Below are 21,960 nucleotides of genomic sequence, written 5' to 3' on the forward strand. Positions count from 1 at the left end.
ACCTGAAAGCAGGACTACACTGGAGTTTGCAGTGAGTACCTCCCTAACACTTCCTCTCCACTATTCCAAGCTTGGGATCCATGATTGCTCAACAAATTGTTTGGCTTCATATGTTAACTCTCTTTTCAATCACCAGGTTCCAGATGCCACCAGGATGCTGGCTAGGCTTCCCTGGATTGAAGACCCCACCAATGTGTCCTGGAGCTCAGCTTCCCCAGAGTCACACCCTACTAGGGAAAGAGAAAGGCAGACTGGGGGTATGGACCGACCAGTCAACGCCCATGTTCAGCGGGGAAGCAATTACAGAAGCCAGACCTTCTACCTTCTGCAACCCTCAACGACCCTGGGTCCATGCTCCCAGAGGGATAGAGAATGGGAAAGCTACCATGGGAGGGGGTGGGTTATGGGGATTGGGTGTTGGGAATTGTGTGGAGTTGTACCCCTCCTACCTTATGCTTTTGTTCACTAATCCTTTCTTAAATAAAAAATTAAAAAAAAAAAAAGAGTTCTTAGTACAAAAAAAAAAAGAAATGCAAACTTTCTGCCAGGGAAGTGGTTCAGCTGTAGGAGAGAGTTTGATCCCTGGCACCACATGTGCTGAAGAGATGTTCTGGTTTTCTCATTCTCCCCACCCCACCCACACCCAATCTCTTGTTAAATAAATCTCAAGAATAAAAGGTATGTAGAATGTCAGCTCCTATCCCAGATCAACTAAATATGTATTTTTATATGCATTAAAAAGTTTGAGAAGCGCTACCACATGCTTTTCTTGGAAATTAAAAAAAATACTGATAGTGTTATGATTTGTTAATTTTCCCCTAATTCAATGTTTATCAAAGTCTGACCATACATACATTATTTTTTTCTTTCCCTTTTATTTTATTGAGGCAGTGGGGAGTGGGGTAGGAGGTAAACCAATTACAGTGCAGCCATTGAGTACAATTTCTCATCTCTCTGTGATAGGTGTCTGCAAAACACTTTCATCTCCAGTTTAGTTCCTATTTCATCATCATGTACTAAGACCCCAAAGCTCCCCCAGTCTCTTGTTTTTTTCTTCTTTCCCAGAGTCCCTCATTTTGATGCAATACACCAAATCTAGCCCAAATTTTACTTTTTGTATTTCCTTTCTGTCCTTGTTTCTTAAGATGGAACATCAATTTAAGATTATAGAACAATTGTGGGCCACATTTTGGGTGATGCTGGACTAAGTGAACATTAAAGTTCTACTAAATAAAGGATTTTATGTCCATGTTAATTTCATAAATGTATATGTATGTAGCTACCTGGCAGAAAATAGCATGATTTTATGTATACAGGTAATGAAAAAAAAGTAAAATGGACTCATTGTTAATGTAGTTACTAACTTTTGTTCTGCTTATAATTATTAATCCCTCTACATAATTCATAGGAATTAAGACCCAAGAGTTCTTACTTCTTAGAGCCAAATTTATACTAACATTAAATGTCTCAAATAAAAATCTCTTTTCTTTCTTTCTGCTTCCAGGGTTGTCACTGGGGCCCTGTCCTGGCACTATGAATCCAACACTCCTGAAGGCCTTTTTCCCCCCTTTTTAAAAAATTGCATAGTACAGAAAGGAATTGAGAGAGGAGATGGAGATAATAGAGAGGGAGAGAGAAAGAGAGACAGCTGCAGAACTACTTCACTGCCGAAGAAGTGTGCCCCCCACCCTCAGGGGGGTCCGAAGGGCTTGAACCCTGGCCCTTACTCATGTTAACATGTGCTCAAGCAGGTATTCCACCACTTGGCATCCTATAAAAATATCTTTTTAAATGTATGTATGTATTTTGTTGGTTAGAAACAGAAAAATAGAGAGGGAAAGGGGAGAGAATGAAATAAAGAAAGGCATCTTTCTTTTTTAATGACATCTTCTATTACATTTACTTTATTTATTGGGGGATTCATAGTTTACAGTCAACAGTAAAATCCAATTGCTATTACCTGAATAACATTTTTCAGTTTTGCACACAACAATTCAAACCCCACCCCACTACGTCCTCCTCTTGCTTCACTTCTTACGGAACTTGCCCCTGCATGTAGGGACCAGGGCTTTGAACCTAGGTCCTTGTGCAATTGAAATATGTGAAATGAGAATGCAATTGTGCTATTAGGAAACTATACTATGCAGATAAATAAAGGAACTTTCTTTTTAAAAGAAAGAAAGAATGAAATTATGTGTATTCTACCAGTGCTTCCCTGCCCAGACCCCATTTATCTGAGGTTTAGTTTTGCCTACTACTTTCAGGTGTAAACATGAGCAAATAATGACACTACCTCCAACTTCTCTATTAAACAGAAAATTTATATTAAAAATAAAATCAACAATAAGCTGTCAGTTCTTATTCCCTACCATGTTACATGAACTAACAAACCTTGTCTTACTTAACCTGTCCAGCATACATCTATGATTCCCATGTCACATATTAAGATAGGATTAAAGGTATGCACTGACTTACTCAATATCACACATCTAGTAAACAGTAAAGGCAAGATTTGAGTTAGGTTTTCCTTTCTCCAAAGTTATTCCTTTTCATCACCACACTAAACTACATTTCCATGGGCAATTTCCATTGTTACTATTGCCTTTGAAATCAAACTACTAGGGCACATTGCAGGCAAAATACCTATTTGCCAATTTGTCAGCACAGCTGGAACATCCTTAGGGTTGCCCAATATACAAGAATACTGAAAACACATGTTATTTTGTAATAATCTCTTATGTATGTCTAGTAGATGAAAGACATGAAAGTTTTCAATATTGAATGAGAAGTAAATTTGCCATTTGAAGAACTTCAAATTCTAATACACAGGTGACACACAGATCCAGGCTACAAAATATTGTAAACAAGGGCAACAAAATGGAAAAAAATGGCCTCCAGAAGCAGTGGATTCATGGTGCCTACTGAGCCCCAGCGATAACCCTGGAAGAAAAATATATATATATATATGCTCTTTAATGTCGGATAGTTCATGAAAAGGGTTCTCCTTGCTACAGCTTACTATCCTTCTATATTCCCTGGGTCTACTAGGCTGCAGAGGAGTCCATCCAAGAAACAGACAGGCTTGAACGGGCTCTCCTCCCAAAAGAAAAAGGAGTATGTGCCATTGGCTTGGTCTCTACACCGCCTCACTTTCTGGTGCCATGTTCTCATCACTTGTGAAACACCAAAACTGATCCATAAGGTAACTTTAGTGCTCCCAGAAATTATAGCTGCTACTCATTACCTAACTTAAACATTCTTTGGTGCACACTCAAGAAGTAGCCAAATACACTCATAAGTATATAATTCTGTAGTAAAACATGGTTGAGGGGATGAGGGATGGAAGCAGAGATGGCTCACCTGATAGAGTGCATGCCTTACCATCCACAAAGAACTGGGTTCAAGTCCCTGGCCACCACATGGAAATGCCTACATGAGGGTGGTTTCATTAGCAGTGTAGCAGTGCAACAGTGCAGCAATGCTATAGTGTCTCTCCTTCTCTGTCTCCTGTATAACATCATCTCTCTGTCTATCATCTTGATTTAAAAAAAGAAAAACAAGGGAGAGTAGTTGGTGCTGTACTTGGTTGAACAGACATGTTACAATGAACAGAGACCTGGGTTCAAGGCCCCAGTCTCCACCTACAGAAGGAAAAGCTTCACATATGGTGAAGAAGTGCTGCAGGTGTGTCTTTTTCTCTCCCTTTCTATCACCCTCCCCCCTTGATTTCTCTTGGGCTCTACCCAATAAATAAATTAAAAAACATTAAAAATGACAGATAGTACTAAAAGAAATATTTTTAAAAGCAATCAGATAGAAACAAAAGCAAAATTATAGTTGAGTTCTCCTCTTTATTCAATACTGAAAGGCAACATAGTACTCTGCCTTGAACATTAACCAAATATTGTCAACCATGCCTGTAATCTAACAGGGGACCTGGCCCATGCCCAGGTTGCCACTCCTCATTCTTTGCATGTCAGAACTTAATTTTGCAAGCAGGTATATGCTTAGAAATAACTACCTTACAAATATTGAGCTATGAGGCACTTAAAGCATGAAACTGAAAAAAGACGATAAAGAATTCATTTAGTTGGAAGATTTCACTAATTTATGTCGCTTTTCACTTATTTAATACTTTTGACTGAATAACTATAGTGTTTGGTGATTAAAAACATAAAGATTTAGTTCCTGTTCTTAAGTAGTTAGCAGCTCAGTTATTAAGGCAGATTTGTAAAGAGGAAAATGACATCTGTCATAAAATCTTTACCAAAAAGAGATAAGCACAATAAATTTTATAAAAATGCAATATAAGTGTTACAACAGACACAAAATGCTATAATATACAGAGAGGAAAAACTGAGGAAGTCTCTAAGTTGGAAAATTTTATGACTACATAAAAGATAATAAATAAATATTTAAGGTTTAATTTTTTTGATACATGAATACTTCCAGACCTGGTTTCTACTGTCATATTTGCTTAATTATTTGTTTAAAGAGCCTATTTTTTGTTTTATTTATGACACATTTATGGTAGCAATGATCTTCAACTTACAAAAATAGATCTCTAATAAAGTAAACTAATTTACTGAGAAGCCACTGGAACATCTTGGGCCTGTGGAAAAACAGTTATGTGCTTACTGATAAATTATTTCCTGCTTATGTAATTGACCGTCCATGCTAAAGAATCATCTCAGTCATATTTTAGAAAATCAAACAGATATCTCTCTCTAAAGAAAAAGGATAAAAACTTCAACATATTAAAATATATATTTGTTACTTGTTTTCTTCAGGAGACAGAAATTCAATTGAGAGATATTTCTTTTTGTTTGGAGTTTGTAAATTACTCATAAATCATTATATTATGGTTTCCTTGATTGTTCTGAGTTGGTGAGACAAATCTTTACAACTATCTAAGGAGGCAGTTTCTAAATTATCACTGAACTAGTTGAAGCTTTTGAGAGAATATTTTACTGATTTCATCATGTTTCTTTTTTTTTTTTTCTTTCTCATGGTACATCCCAATTCAGCCTCTTTGTTTATTATTTTATTTAGGTAATGCTGCTTTCTAAGACTGTTGTTGTTTAAAGGGTAAAGGTCTATGCCTCTGCAGAATACAAAACACCCCACTATACACATCACCTCACTTGACACCAAAGTACCAACCTTGTTTCAGTGTAGGCCACTGGCTCCACCTCTTCCCTTGGCAACCTCAGCTCTGCAGTCAAAGAGAAGGGTTTGTTTCACCTTGTCTGTTCTCTTCCTTTATTTCTTAAATTCCACATATGAGTAAGATCATGGTATTTGCCTTTATTTTCTTATTATTTCACTTATTATACTTCCCTCTTTAGAACCATCTATGCTATAGCAAAAGACAAGTTTATTTACTTATTTTTTAATATATAGATGAGTGATATTCTACAGTGCATACTTACATTTTTTTTCTATCCTTCTTGGCTGTTTTTCCAATATATTTTATGGTTTCAGGCTTAACATCTAAGTCTCTAATTTATTTTGAGTTAAGTTTATTGCATAGTATCTGTCAGTTTCATTTTCCTCACTACAATCTTAAGTGCTTATCCTTTGAACTTTGAACTTTTTTTTTTGCCTCCAGGGTTATCACTGGGGATCAGTACTGCCTACACTACAAATCCACTGCTCTTGTAGCCATTTAAATAAAAAATTTGGGGGGGGGGGAGTAGGACAGAGAGAAATTGAGAGAGGAGGGGGAAGATAGAGAGGGGGAGAGAAAAACAGACGCCTGCAAACTGGCTTCACTGCTCGTGAAACAACCCTCCTGACCCTACTGTGGAGAGCTGGGGGCTAGAATATGGATCCTTGCATGGGTCCTTGCATTCTGTACTATGTGCGCTTTTGTACCTATTGTGCCACCAACTGGCCCCCCCTATGCTTTGGACTTTTCAGCCTTGCATTTGAGTATTTCTCATCTCTTTCCTGGATCTTAATTTCAATTAGTGATTCTGTGTATTCATCTTGTATATATGAACAGACTATAGACTATAATCAATAAGATAATAGATATATTTGGTATAAAGTAAAGCAATATGGCATAGAAAGTAATTACATCTAATGATTATGGAAATTAATGCTTAATATAACTGATCATCATATTAAGTGGATATATGTTGTTTTCTCCAGCTAGGAGCATCCTGATTTTTCTTTAGAGATTCACCCATATTATATTATATTATATTAATTATATTATATTATATTATATTATATTATATTATATTATATTATATTATGTGAGATACTTCCAAACTCAGTCCATATGATCAGCTAGTTAATGAGAGTGGTGTATTTCAAAACTACAGTTCTTATGTCAAAAGTGGGTGTGTTATTCAAGAATTCATCAGAGTTTATTCTGAGACTTGCAAAATCTAGTAGGATGGGGTTCTGGTTTGTTAGGTTTGGAGCTACTGAAGTCAAACTACTGCCTGCAAATCACACTGTTATAGTGAAAACAGTACTGAGAAGTAGAGAGACTGTGCCTAGTACACTGCTAGATCCAGCTGGTCCTGACATTAGTGTAGCTTTATGTCTTTCGGTAAACGAAGCCAAAAGAACACTAACTGTATTAGTGTAGCATACAGCTTCTGTGCCTAAAGTAGAAAATTACCTTTATTTTTATTTTGATGCTTCCTTCTCTAAATTAAAAATTATCTGGAGATTACAATCTTCTACTACTAGACAAATAACAAATGCTTGATACAAATTCATTTGAATGAGCAATCCAGAATTTATCCTTAAAACAGAAATCACATGGGTGGAGCCAAGATGTCAACAGCCATTCTCATCTCTGACACAATAGACTTTAAATTAAATAAAATAATAAGAGATAGGCAAGATCATTACATAATGATCAGAGGTCAATCAATCAAGTAGACAACAATTATTAATATCTATGCATCCTATAAGGGCCCATATAAATACATCAAACACCTACTGAAAGAGCTACAAAAATACATCAATAGTAATACAGCAATAGTAGAGATTTCAACACCTCATTTTCATACTTAGATTAGGGAAGAAGAGAGTCAACAAAGAAACAAGAGAATTAATCGAAGAGATGGACAGCCTAGACCTTCTGGACATTTTCAGAGTTCTTCACCTCAAGAAACTGGAATACACATTCTTTTCAAATCCACACGGCACATCCTCAAGGATAGACCACATGTTAGGCCACAAAGACAGCATCAACAAATTCAAGAGCACTAAAATCATCCCAAGTATCTTCTCAGACCACAGTGCAGTAAAGCTAACATTCAACAGCAAACAAAAATACTAAAAGTCACAAAACTTGGAAACTCAACAACATACTGCTTAATAACTGCTGGGTCAAAAAGGCACTCAAGCAACAAATTCAAATGTTTCTCGAAACAAATGAAAATGAAGACATGAGCTATCAGAATATATGGGACACAGTTAAAGCAGTACTTATAGGGAAACTCATAGCCATACAATCACACATCAGAGAACAAGAAAAATCTCAAGTAAACAACCTTACTGCATGCCTTAAAGACTTATAAGAAGAGGAACAAAGGAACCCTAAAGCACTGAGGAAGAATGAAATCACCAAAATTAGAGCAGAAATAAGCAACATCGAAAATAAGAAAACCATACAAAACATCAATGAAGCCAAATGTTGGTTCTTTGAAAAAGTAAACAAAATTGACAAACTCTTAGTCAAACTTACTAAAAAAAAAGGGGGGGGAGAAGACTCAAATCAATCAAATTGTAAATGATAGAGGTGATATCACAACAGACACCACAGAAATCCAAAAAAAATCATGGGAAACGTCTACAAACAATTATATGCCACCAAACTAGAGAATCTGGAAGAAATGGAAGAATTTCTAGAAACACATACCCTTCCAAAACTGAGCCATGAAGAACTACAGAACCTAAATGCACCAATCACAGACAAGGCAATTAAAGAGCTATTAAGAATCTTCCCAACAAGTCCTGAACCAGATGGCTGTACAAACAAATTCAACAAAACCTTTAGGAAACAGTTAATACCTATATGTTTAAAGCTCTTGAAAAAGATCAAAGAAAGAAAACACTCCCTTCCACCGTCTATGAAGCCAACATCACCCTGATATCAAAAGCAGATAGGGATACAACACAAAAAAGGAAAACTGGGAGTCAGGCGGTAGCACAGTGGGTTAAGCACAGGTGGTGCAAAGCGCAAGGACTCACATAAGGATTCCGGTTCGAACCTCCAGCTCCCCATCTCCCCATCTCCCCATCTGCTGTGAAGTCGCTTCACAAGCAGTGAAGCAGGTCTGCAGGTGTCTATTTTTCTCTTCTCCTTTCTTTTTTTAATATTTATTTATTATTTATTCCCTTTTTGTTGCCATTGTTGTTGTAGCCTTGTTGTGGTTATTATTGTTGTTGTTGATGTCATTTGTTGTTGGATAGGACAGAGAGAAATCGAAAGAGGAGGGGGAAGCCAGAGAGGGGGAGAGATAGATAGATACCTGTAGACCTGCTTCACCACTTGTGAAGCAACTCCCCTGCAGGTGGGGAGCCAGGGACTTGAACTGGGATACTTATGCCAGTCCTGCGCTTAACCTGCTGAGCTACTGCCTGACTCCCTCTCTTCCCCTTTCTATCTCCCCCTCCTCTCTCCATATCTATCCAGCAACAATGACATAAATAACAACAACAATTTAAAAAAAAGGAAAACTACAGACCAATACCTCTGATGAACATAGATACTAAAATATTGATCAATATCCTAGTCAACCGGATACAGCAGTATATCAAAAAGACTGTTCATTATGACCAAATGGGATTTATCTGAGGTATGCAAGGCTGATACATAAGTCAATCAGTGTCATCCACCACTTCAATAAAAGCAAAGGCAAAAACCACAAGATCATCTCATTGGATGTACAGAAAGCCTTTGACAATCCAACACCCATTCATGCTCAAAACACTATAAAAAATGGGAATAGACGGGAAATTCCTCATGATAGTGGAGTCCATATAGAGCAAAACTACAGTCAACATCGTACTCAACGGACGGACAGACATTGAAAGCATTTCCCCTCAGACTGGGGACTAGACAGGGCTGTCCATTATCACCATTACTTTTCAACACAGTATTGGAAATTCTTGCCATAGAAAAGAGTCAAGAGAAACAAATCAAAGGAATGGATATGGAGCTCTGGTGGTGGGAATTGTACCCCTCTTATCCTATGGTCTTGTCAGTGTTTCCATTTTATAAATAAATAAAAATTAAAAGACAGAAATCACAGAACTATAGATTTTAGATGAACAAATCTCTATTTCTAGGAGGAATAAGGAGGAGTAGTTGAGTTAAAAAATAATCAGGTGTTTCTTGTCTTAGAACTATAGAGTTCATCTAACTATGGAATGCTGTCTCTTAAAAAAAATGGGGGTTTGAGTGGTAGCACAGCTGGTAAAGCGCACGTGGCGTCAAGCGCAAGGACTGGCATAAGGATCCTGGTTCCAGCCCCTGGATCCCCACCTGCAGGGAAGTTGCTTCACAGGTGGTGAAGCAGGTCTGCAAGTGTCTATCTTTCTCTCTCCTTTTCTGTCTTCCCCTCCTCTCTATTTCTCTCTGTCCTATCCAACAACAATAATAACCACAACAAGGCTACAACAACCAGGGCAACAAAAGGGAGAAAAAATGGCCTCCAGGAGCAGCGGATTCATTGCCTTAGCAATAACTCTGGAGGCAAAAAAAAAAAAAAAAAAGATTTGCCGCAGAGGTGGTTCAGTGGTAGAGTGCAAGATTTGTACATGTGAGGACCCATGTTTGATCCCCAGCACCACATGTGTCAAAAATTATTGTCTGCTTCTCTCTTTTATTAAATAAATGAATAATTTCAAAATATGTACCTAGGGAATAAAAAAATCCTGCTTATTTAAGAATCAATGGCTCTGAGAACATTTAATTTGTCAGTCAAGACAACCAATGTTTATAGTGGCAGGAAAAGGTACAGTCTATTCACAAAATACTATTCAAGTGAAAAAATAAAACTATAATTAATCTACACTCCATTTCCCCAATCAGCAAAGGATGGAACAAACCAACATCATACTGTATTTCCATGGTATACCCCAGAGATCTTTAGATCCCCTTACCTTTAATCAACATAAATAAGCTTTGAGTTAGTAAGATGGTGAAGTGAGGTTCACATCTTAGAAGATTTAGAATAGCTTCATATCTCTCTCACTGTAACTGCCTCTGGGTTTGTTGTATTTCTTTACTCTGGAGTTTTAGTTTAACCAAGGTCTGACCAAAAGCTCAGTATCTGATTGTTTCTTGCCAACAAAGTTCACCTTCAAGATTGCTTGGCTTCATTTTAGTAAAGAGACTCCTTTTATCCTGTAGCCCCAATCTGAAGCAAAACAGAACAATGTACTCTTTATGTCTGTGATGGGCCTTATCTTTCCTGGTTTTAGGAAGAAGTTGAGTTCTGTGGTTTGGCGTTTGGCGTGCTTTGTTCTTCAATGGAAAGCAATTATATAGCAATTATTTGGTTTGTTTTAAATTGTAACTGCTAAGATTTTTAATTTCACAAGGCAAGACAAGCTTACTCTTTTTTAAAAGTTTCTGTTTTATAGGACCCCTATTAATTTTTGTGGATATAGAGATAGATTTTGGGAAGTTCTATTAATTCAGTTCTTGTTAATGCTCTATGTTTAGGGTAAGATCTGAAAGTTTATTACCAGTAGGATAACCCAGTTCTCCCTCCCTCCCTTCCTTCCTTCCTTCCTTTCTTCCTTCCTTCCTTCCTTCCATCCTTTCTTCTTCTTTTCTTTTAATCCATGTGCTAGTGAGAGAGAAGGAGAGAAAAAGAACCAGAGCATCACTCTGGAACATGTGATGCCAGGATCGAATTCATGACCTCATGCTTGATAATCTAATACTCTACCCACTGTGCCACTTTTAGGGCCTCAACAACCCAATTCTTAGCCAAAGTAATCTATGCCACTCCTTGCCAATGGTAAGCAGACTGTGTGTGTGTGTGTGCGTGTGCGTGTGCGTGCGTGTATGTGTGTATGCATGCTAGGGATATAATCCCCCCCCAAAAAAGTAACACAGTTTCTAAGAAATGTTTTTACTGAAATACTGAAGTATGCCCATTCATCTCAATAATCCTGCTAAAGTGACTTTTTTTATTATTAAAGTGTCTTTACTATTATTATTTTTATGGATGATACTCTTACTTAACATGCATAGAAAACAAATCCTGATGTCTCACTTGAACTCCTGAGTACTGATGCAAACACTGTAGTTTCTAGGGCCTCTTATCCTGAATAATTTAAATGAAGTTAGCTTCTCCTCTCACTGTTACATCAGTAGTTAAATGAACTGATCCTTTGTAATTCAGACTTTTGGAAAACATCTAGAACTTGAAGGCCAGCTCGAAAGTCCCCCTGGGAAGGTGCTTTCTTTGTCGTGAGTACAGCCTAGGATCCAGCCAAAATGCTACAGTGGGGAAAATTTCAGTGCTGTGTTTTCTTTCCCTTTTTCCTTCTGTGTCTCTATTTCTACCTGAAAAGTAGGTCTAAACTAGTGAAGCCCCCATGCCCTAACTCTCTGATGACAAAGCTCTTGAACATCATCTAAATATGTTTTGATGTGCATTCACTTTCTTTTTTTAATGTGACCATTATTTTATTCTAGAAACATATATACATATATATTCTGATTATCTGAAAAGTTGAAAGACCTATGAAATAAAATTCACCAGTTCATAGATATTTTATGTACTTCACAATTTGTTTTTTTTTTTTTTTTAATTTCGAACTAAATTGTGCACAACTTTCCAAATTTTTTTTCCCTGCTTCCTGAATGTACCTCTCAGCCTTAACCCTCTAAGCAGAACTTTGAAGAATTGGCCTAAGTAGGCACAGCATTATCTTTTGGAATAGTTTCCTTTCTTTTTATGCTTACTTTCCAAGAACTGTCTTCCCACATATCATGGACAGAATCACTTGGAAGCTGTTCCTTAGATTTATGGGTCATTTTATGATGCTGTCTCCCTAGCTCAGGGTTTTTGTGGATCACTATAATTTTCCAAAGTAATTGGTTCAGTCAGAAGCAGCCACCAGGGAGTTTTACCAATGACTCTATATAGAAGGAACTTTGCTGACTGTCAATCACAGTATTCTGGGTCCATGTGTGATTCAACATTTATCGTCATCCTTGTGTCTGGCACAGAGTATGCCAGCAATAAATCCTGAATGATAAAAAAAAACAAAACAAGTTACATAAGAAATTGTAAATCTAGGTCAAAGGCTGCTTCAAAAACTTCATAGGATAGAGACATTGCTTTTCAAAATGTAATTCTTTAGATTCCAATGGGATACTAGCGCAAAAGTACTTAATGTTGTAGCAATCTTATAACATAACCTGGAAGTGACAATACTAGTAGTAGCCTATATGCTGTCATATGTATCTGACATTAGATATATATGAACCTTTACATATTTAATTTCATATGCATGTTTTACAACAGCTCAATAAAGTAGGCATTTTAAATCCTACTGTAACTGAGGCACAGAGGTATTGGGCACAAAGTATCCAAATCTCCATGACGGCAGAGGAGGACCTAGTGGGGATTGTATGTTATGTGGAAATGTTATACATGTGCAAACTATTGTAATTAACTCTCAACTGTAAACCATTAATCCTCCAATAAAGAAACAAACAAACAAAAAAGTATCCAAGTCCGCCAAGGTGGCAAAAGTCAAAGAAGGTAAAGAAACAAGTTTTGTGTGACAAGGATGCCCTTTGCAATAAAGGGCAAATGCACCTTACAGTGCATATCATATGGACCCCAGAGTGCAATCCATTTCTACTAGACTAAACTTGATGTCTCATATTGTAGCAGGAGAAGCTATTTAGGTCTGTGGAAAGAAATATGGTTGCCCGGGGCCATATGGATTCACATAGAAGGAACTAAGTGATGGTAAGAAAGAATTTATCTGAGGAGATTTCATAAAGGACAAGTTTGATTCAGTTATGAAAGGTAATAGGTGTATACAGCCATGGATTTATGACAAAACATTCTTGAGGACCTAGAGTTAGTGAAATGTGGATTAATTGCCAAGGTACAGATAGTGAGTGTTGGTCAGAGTCTCTGATTTAGTGTAATGTTCTGTTCCTTCAGCTGTTTAACTGGTGATGAGCTATAATCACTGAGTAAAAATTAAGGGATACAGAATATGCTTTTAGGGAGCTGGGAGGTGGTGTGCCTAGTTGAGGGCATATAATATTTTGTGGAAGGATTCAGGTTCAAGCCCCTAGTCCCCAGCTTTAGGGGGAAGGCTTCATGAGCAGTGAAGCAATGCTGCAAGTCTCATTTTCCTCTCTCTCTCTTCCTCTCCCCCCCCCCACTGTCCTTCCCTCCTTCCCCATCAATTTCTCTGTCTCTATCCATTAAATAATAAATAAATATATAAATATATTAAAGAATGTTCTGAGCACATAGACACCATAAAAGATAATAAAAATATTCAATGCCAGAGCTAAGTACTGTTGTTTTCTCATGTATAAAATTGAACTACATATGTAAGCAGAAACATCTTTAAAAAGTAATAAATTTTTGGTGGGCTGAATACGGGTTTAAAAGAGAAATAGGAATTAGCATAATAAGATTTTATAAAATAAAAGAGTGGGACGTCTTATACCACACATGGGTGATGACAGGTGGATTTATCTCCATACTAGATTAGTACTTTGTCAAGAATCAACCAGAAGAAAAGTAGCATGACTGGATTAAATTAAGTATCTGGAATGTTTGTTCAACTGACTCTTTTTTTGTTGTTATTCATATTGTTGCTAGAGCTTCACAGTTTTAAACTGAGTTTTTCAAGTAGAAAGAAAGAGAAGCAGAGAGGGAAAGAAACCACAGCATTAAAACTTCCTCCAGTGTGGTGGTGGTTAGGTTCAAACATGAGTAGTGCACATAATATAACAAAGCAGGCACACAAATCCAGCTGAGCTATCTTACTGGCCCTGATCTAACTTGTTCTAATAGGAAATAGGTAAGATATAAATTATAAATAGCTGAATTAAGTTGATACTGGAAGTTCCTGAAAGCATTACAGGAAATAAATCACTGGATTAAAATCAAAGGTCTCCTGAGTTCTTGAGAAGAGAAAAATATGACTAAAAATATGTTTGACCAAGATATTGTCTGGCAATAATTCATCCCTTTCCATAGAATGAAGATACCAGACTCAAAACATACAGTCCTTTTGTTTTGATATGGCCAATTTCTTATCAAAAACTGAGGAGAGAGACCAAGAAGGCCAGAGGTATTTGAGTCAATCCAGCTTTGTTTTTCATTCTATTATTTTTTCTCCTTTCTAGCTCAACCAGTGAGATCCTGTTTTGTTTGTTTTCAACTTCTTTTTGATTCTACTTTGATTTGTGATCTAGGTCAAGTGATATCATTTTCCTAGGTATCAGATTCTTCAACTGTATCATGAAGTGGTACAATCCAAATTGTCACCAAGGATGCTGTTCATATTCAGATTTCTATGCAACTGCATCAACTTAATAAAATACATTCTTTGGTAAAATTCCCTATGGACAAGAGAATTCCTGTTGGTGTTACTAAAGGAAGGCCAAGGGTTCTAAAAGATTTGAGGCAAGACTTCCAAGAAGTGATTAGAAAGGTGCTCATTTCTGTTGATTTTAAAATATGTATTTTTATCATATTTCAAAACTCCAGAAATAAATATGTCTTAAGCAATAGTATGTTATAATAATTGACATTTTAACAGTTCACAAGATGGTTTGTTATATAACTGAATTTTCTAGTTCCCAAATCTGGTTAAGGAGTAAGTATATATAGCAGCAGATCGTTAAGCATCAACAACACTATTTAGACACAGAAACAGAGGTGGAATGAGAACCAAGAGTGTCCAAAGTGGTTATAAAGTGTTTTCTCAGAAAATTCTCCTGTGTTATAAGAGAATTCCTCCACTTTTCCTCTAACTCTAGGGCACTCTTATTTATTGTTATTATTAGATAGAGACAGAGAGAAAGAAAGAGTGAAAGAGATCACAACACGAAACTTTCCTTTAATATGGTGAGGGCCAGGCTTGAACCTGGCTTACACACTCTACAAATGAGCTATTCTGTCTACCCACTCTAGGACACTTAGTAACAATTAAAATTCTTCAAAATAACAAACTGGGTTTTGATTTTTGATACTTCATTATCATAATTATGTACTATTATTATATGTATCATAGTTACTAATGTAAGTCAGCATGTATGTCAAACTGTAGACTACAATCTACTTGAAGATTGTATAGTCACTCCAGTAGGTCACTAAAGTAAATAAAACAGCTAAAATAATAAGTAAAATAGGCTCCCATAATAACTCTAGTGTACATTTTATATAGTGAGTGTATACTTTTCTGATAATATTTTTGTATGCATGTATATGCATATATGAATATATTCACATATGTGTGTACTGGTTTGTAATTTAAAATATATTTCTATTGTGAGTTGTAGTTAAGAAAATAAAAAAGCCCTCTAAAAATGCTATTCCAGACCCTGTTTCAGAGGTGGTCATGCTATTCAAAATAGCATAGTATATGAGGAAAGCTATGTAATCTGGGATAGTCTCATTAGCAGCATGCCTGTATCTATACCAACTATAGACTTGGCAGAACAAGGTGATACTTTGAAGATTATTAAGACATAGGCTTCTAGGAACATTCCTAAACAGACTTCCCAGGTTCCTATCCTAAGGTCCCTGCTTTCACCTGCTCTATTTCTACTTTACAGTTCCTGTTTATTAAACATTTTTTCCTGCTTTCAATCTAATTGCCTTTCAACCACCAAGTTCCAGATGCTACTATGATTCCATCCTGACGTCTTTGGGCAGAAGACCTCACCAATGAGTCCCAGAACTTCACTTCTGTAGAGCCCTACCCCACTAGGGAAAGACAGAAAAAGATTAGGCATATGGACTGACCTGCCAATGTCCATGTCTAGCAGAGAAGCAATTAAAGAAGACAGAATCCCACCTCCTTTTTTAAATTTTTTTTATTTAAGAAAGGATTAATTAACAAAACCATAGGGTAGGAGGGGTACAATTCTACACAATTCCCACCACCCACTCTCCATTTCCCACCCCCTCCCCTGATAGCTTTCCCATTCTCTATCCCTCTGGGAGCATGGACCCAGGGTCATTGTGGGTTGCAGAAGGTAGAAGGTCTGGCTTCTGTAATTGCTTCCCTGCTGAACATGGGCGTTGACTGGTCAGTCCATACTCCCAGTCTGCCTCTCTCTTTCCCTAGGAGGGTGGGTCTCTGGGGAAGCTGAGCTCCAGGACACATTGGTGGGGTCTTCAGTCTAGGGAAGCCTGGCCGGCATCCTGATGACATCTGGAACCTGGTGACTGAAAAGAGAGTTAACGTACGAAGCCAAACAAACTGTTGAGCAATCATGAACCCAAAGCTTGGAATAGTGGAGAGGAAGTGTTAGGGGGGTACTCACTGCAAACTCTAGTGTACTTCTGCTTTCAGGCATATATTTTGCAGTAGTTTATGGATACGTGTGAACATATGCTCTCTCTCACAGAAACTGGTGTATATCTAGGTTTTGGGACTTTGTTAGAAAGTGAACCACCTGAGATGAAATTAGAGTATACTATGAAAGGAAAGGTCTCAACCCGAGTAATGAAGTTGAAGGGTTGTCATTCCACACGTGAAGTCTCTGGACACAGTCTGAAGTGAAGCATGTTGAGATGGCAATCGTTGTGTTGGTTAGGCTGTGATCGGCAGATGCAATATTATTTGATATGGATTGGGAGAGGCATACGGGAAAGTGGGCCCTATCCAAGGGTTCCAGGACTGGGGGAAGTAGAGGCTCCATAGTGGAGATGTGAGGTTCCTGCTGTCTTAGGGTGCAAAAGGACAATCGATAGTTAATGTTATCATCACATTATTTGGGAATTGGGTTAACTTTGCCAAAGCCTAGACCAAGTAGATCAGAAGCAACCAATAGCACAGCTATATACAAGATACTGGGTACTGTACAGCAAACCCTAACAAAAGGACTTTTCAAAGTCAACCCAATTACCAAATAATGTGATGATAACATTAACTATCGATTGTCCTTTAGAATCCCCCCTCTTAACCCTGCCACAAATAATTTTGGCTTATACTCCCAGAGAGATAATCAATAGGGAAGTTTCCAATGGAAGGGATGGGACACAGAACTCTCGTGGTGGGAACTGTATGGAATTATACCTCTATTACAACTAAACCTCTTACAGTTTGTAAATCAATATTAAATCACTAATAATAAATAAAACATTAAAAAAAACCCAAAATGATGCTTTGGATGAGATGATCTAGTTGCTCACGAAATGCTGCTGAATCTATCCTTATAAGCTGTCTCATCAGTCATTTTTTTTCTTGATAAATCTCTATACATTTATAAGCATTTTAAACAAAAACAATCATTTGACCTTTGACTACAGGTGAAAACATTTTTCTCACAGGAAAACCTCCAAGGTAGTTATATCATGAAATGTTATCTATATTTATTATCTTTTTAGGCAAGACATTCACTTAAGGTAGTTATTGTTTGAGGAAATGGTATGGCTAAATACCTCTCCTTTGAAACTACTCAGAACAATAAGTAGTCAGGACTCCCTTGTAGGCAGATAGATTCACTCAGTGTTTCCTATATATGTCTAGAGTTTCTGCTTTCATGTCCATTATAATCATCCTTCCTGTACGTCACGGCAGGAGGTTCCTACAAGGAGGAAATGAAACTAGCAGCTGCAATAATGAAAATGTGAAAGTATTGAATTTTTACAACTTCTATAGGCAGTGGAATCATTGTCTTCACTAAGAACATCCTAAATATAGTTTATATGTTGATTGATTGACATTCTTATTATTTTTCATTTTATTTATTTTTATTAATGATTTAGTAGTATCAACATGATTGTGGGATAAGAGGGGTACAATTCCATAAAATTTCCACCACCAGAATTCTGTATCCCATCCCCTCTATTGGAAGCATCCCTATTCTTTATCCCTCTAGAAGTATGGACCAAAAACCTTTATGGGATGCAGAAGGTGGGTCGTCTGGCTTCTGTAACTGCTTCTCCACTGGACATGGGTGTTGACAGGTAGGGGGGATCAATATTCTAACAAACACTGACTCTCTTTGGGTTTCCATCAAGTATAGGTTCCTATGCTCCTCTGAACTCATGCAACCATTTCATTTTACAAATGAGAAAAGTACACTCTAGTACCACAGTCAGGAAGCCTGTTACTGGCAGATCTGAGATGACAAACATATGCTCCAGCAGATTAGTTGTGTTATTTTAACTTGAATTAAGAAACTTTTTCACGGATACCATAAGTCTTTGAGAGAAGTATAGTGACTATTACTCCCCTCTTACAAAATTTATGTGAGATAGTTATAACTAATATATTTTAATAAATGTGACCGCCTGATTTTTAGTTCCTTTTTACTTTTATATACTTCAAAAGCACAGAAATAAAACTCTTGTTTTCCTTCTCAAGGTATCTATGAGGATGAGCAACAGTAGATTTTTCCTGCAGCATATAGATTCTCTCCTTTTAAAATATATTATCTTTATTGATAGGATAGAGACGGTCAGAAATCAAGAAAGAGTAGCAAAACAGTTAAGTGCACATAGCGTGAAGCACAAGGACCTGCGCAAGGATCCCCTGTTTGGGCCCCAGCTCACCATCTATAGGGGAGGTTGCTTTCCAAGCTGCAAAGCAGTTCTGCAAGTGTTTAACTTTCTCTCCCCCTCTCTGTCTTCCCTTCCTCTCTCAATTTCTCCCTGTCCTTTCTATAACAGCAGCAACAGCAATGGCAACGACAATGGGGAAAAGATGGCCACCAGGAGCAGTGGATTTTTTTTTAAAAATAAAATGGAAACACCCGACAAGACCATAGGAGCAGTGTACTTTTAGTGCAGGCACCGAGGCCCAGCAATAACCCTGGAGGCAAAAGAGAAATCAAGAGGGAAAGGGAGAGAGACACAGAGATACCTGCAGCACAGCTTTACCACTTGCAAAGCTTTCTTCAGGCAGGTGGGGACCAGGGGCTCGAACTTGGGTTCATATGCATTGTAATGTGCACTCAACCAGGTGTGCCATCATCTGACCCCGAATATAGATTCTATAATAGCAATTTTCTTTGTTCATTTGGATGCTGTAAAGTACTGACTTCAATCACCACATAATATGAAGCAATGCACCTGGCTTAACTGTATGGATTGAGTCATTGTTATATAAGAAGGAGTCAAAGAACTTGATGTCTTTGATTTGGAGAACACAGGAAATTCAAAAAAAGAATAGTCTTAAAAATTATTGTTTTTAAATAAGAGGAATTCATTTTAAAATAAGATGAGCATATGAGTGAGCAAAACAGCCTCAGATGCCATTTAGTAGAATGTTTTCACAATTTGTTGTCAACAAAATTACTACCCAAATGAATTCTATTTTTTAGTTAATATCTTTGTAAAATGTTTTACTGGGAAAATGATTGTTTTGAATAGTATGGTTTAAATAAACTGATAAAATGGAATATTAAAACATAACAATGTGATAAAAAGATAATTATATTCACAATGTCAACAGGTAAGTTTGTAAAGTAGGAAAATCTACAAATACAAATACAAAATATCGTATATAAACAAAGCCCATATACAACAGTAAATACTCAATAAATATGCACATTGAAGCACATTTATTTAATGTGCATTAATGGAACTGAAAATTAAGAAGGCAAAAAAACTTATATTAAGCAAAGAGGCTACAGATTTGTTTATACACAATAACTAGAGTTATGTAACTTCTAATTGATTCATTGCACCTACTTAAGTCATTTAAATTATTATTTCTGCAAAACATCAATATAAATAATGTAGGTAACTCTGGTGATATTTTGAAGTTTCTGAAAATAGCAATGATCTAGAGGTAGGTGTGTGTGTGTGTGTGTGTGTGTGTGTGTGTGTGTGTAGCCAGGGTTTTATGCATGTGTGATTTCCCTGCTCTAGGCTGCCTCTTTATTCAGATAGAAAGATGAAAATAGAGACAGAAAAGGAACAATGCCACAACACTGGAGGTATCCATTTCTATAGCATCACCCATGTGGTGTCATGTTCAAACCTGAGCCTTGACCATGGCAAGGCATGCACCCTGCCCAGTAAACTATGTCTCAGACCCTAAACTAGAGTTTTGAGAATAATAAGTGTATTTAGATTTGGGGAGGAAAACCTGCCTTCCATTTCCACATATATTTCCACTGTGAGGTTTGTGTTCACCTCACAAACCTGAGTTTCAAAAACTGACTAGGATTTCCTCACCTTGTGTTTAAAAAACTTCATTCTTTTAAATTGATCTGGAAGTTTCTGTTAATGAGATTACAGATGAGACTATAATATAAAATGCAAACAACTTTGAACATGGAAATGATGTCACTAAGTTCACACACTAAAACAATGTTCAACAAATCTGCTACTTTAACATTTAGGTGGTTGGCTCCTGGACTGATTCAGAACACATTTCCTGGTACCTTACTCAAAATTTTTGCACACCTAGTTCTCTGACTTCAAAACCATTAGCAGATTAGAGACATGTTTGAGGGGGTGGAGGGGTGAAGAAGGAGCAGCTGCTGGTTGCCTAGCAACAATGAAAGGGTCAGAAAGTGATTAAAAAGAAAACTGCAGACAAGCCCTTTAGAGAGCCAGCTGGTTTAGAACTGAATATTGGGGCAAATAAGTTTATATCACTCCATGGTAGCCCAATCATACTCTACTTATAGAGGAAAATTACTTAGTCACAATAATAGTTAACACTGAGTATTAAAAGAAAGCCAGAATATAACCAGTGTACATGCTTTAAGAAGAAGAATGAATGATGTTTAATATTGAATGACATTACCAAATGTTACAGGATAATTGAGGATTTTTTTTATAAACCTCTAACCTTTTCCTTTCATTACTTGAGAACACCTGCTTCTTGGTGAGTGTTGGTTCAGTATTAAAACTACTATGTTTATAGCTCCTCTATCAACTGATAACCAAGTAGACAGGAGGCAATAGTATATGAAGACAAGAATGTGACTAACTTGTTCCAGCTTTGTTTCTATGTCTGTCCACCCAACAACTGTTATAGGATAATAAATGTCTTACACTAGCATATGAGTAAGATATTATTGTGTGTCTAATTCTTTTGGTCCTGGATGTAATTTATATTATTTCCTTTGGAACAACTAGTCTGTAAAAATCAGAGACAAAATCTGGTTAGACAGAACTGATTAGATAAAAACTGGTTTTCAGAGCTTAGCCTTAAAAGATAAAATGTGGTAGCTCAGATCTACGAGATAATGCTACTGGTAAATTGCTGATTCAGAGCCCCCCGATTATTTATTTATTTATTTATTTATATTCTTTGTCATTCCCAGGGCTTCAACCAGAGATAGCAAGAGAAAAGGAGATGCCTCAATACCACAGCTTTTCCCAGTACCTTATTGGCTTTAAAGATGTAATTTATTTATTACACATGATACTGATAAATTCACATGAGGTAGAGAGAGGGGTGAGCAGAAGGGAGAGACACCAGAATTCTAATCTATGTACACGCAGCACTGGGGGGGGGCTGTCAGCCAGGAACCTCAGGCATAAAAGTCCAATGATCTACCTGTTGAGCCATCTTCCCATTTGCTAACCCCCCATTCTTAATCATCATACTATAAATAATAGTTCTTAAAATGAAAAATATGTGCACCTTTAGGTCAATATCTAGTTGGGTATGTGTCATACTTGAGTAAGTGCCTCTCTTCTATCTATCAATTCTCCATTTAAATACTCATGTTTTTCTAAAATGGTAGTTTCACTTTTGCTATGGTCAAGACCCTTTCCCCTTTTTTGT

At 37.0% G+C, this 21,960-nt stretch overlaps 1 protein-coding gene across 1 annotated transcript in view; it reads right to left on the reverse strand.

Annotated features, from left to right (window-relative positions):
- RASGEF1B (RasGEF domain family member 1B) overlaps positions 1-21,960 on the reverse strand; it is a 200,574-nt gene that overhangs the window by 131,757 nt on the left and 46,857 nt on the right. The window lies entirely within an intron of this gene.

This window comes from Erinaceus europaeus, chromosome 3 (genome assembly GCF_950295315.1).
Source record: "Erinaceus europaeus chromosome 3, mEriEur2.1, whole genome shotgun sequence".
NCBI classification, from domain to species: Eukaryota; Metazoa; Chordata; class Mammalia; order Eulipotyphla; family Erinaceidae; genus Erinaceus; species Erinaceus europaeus.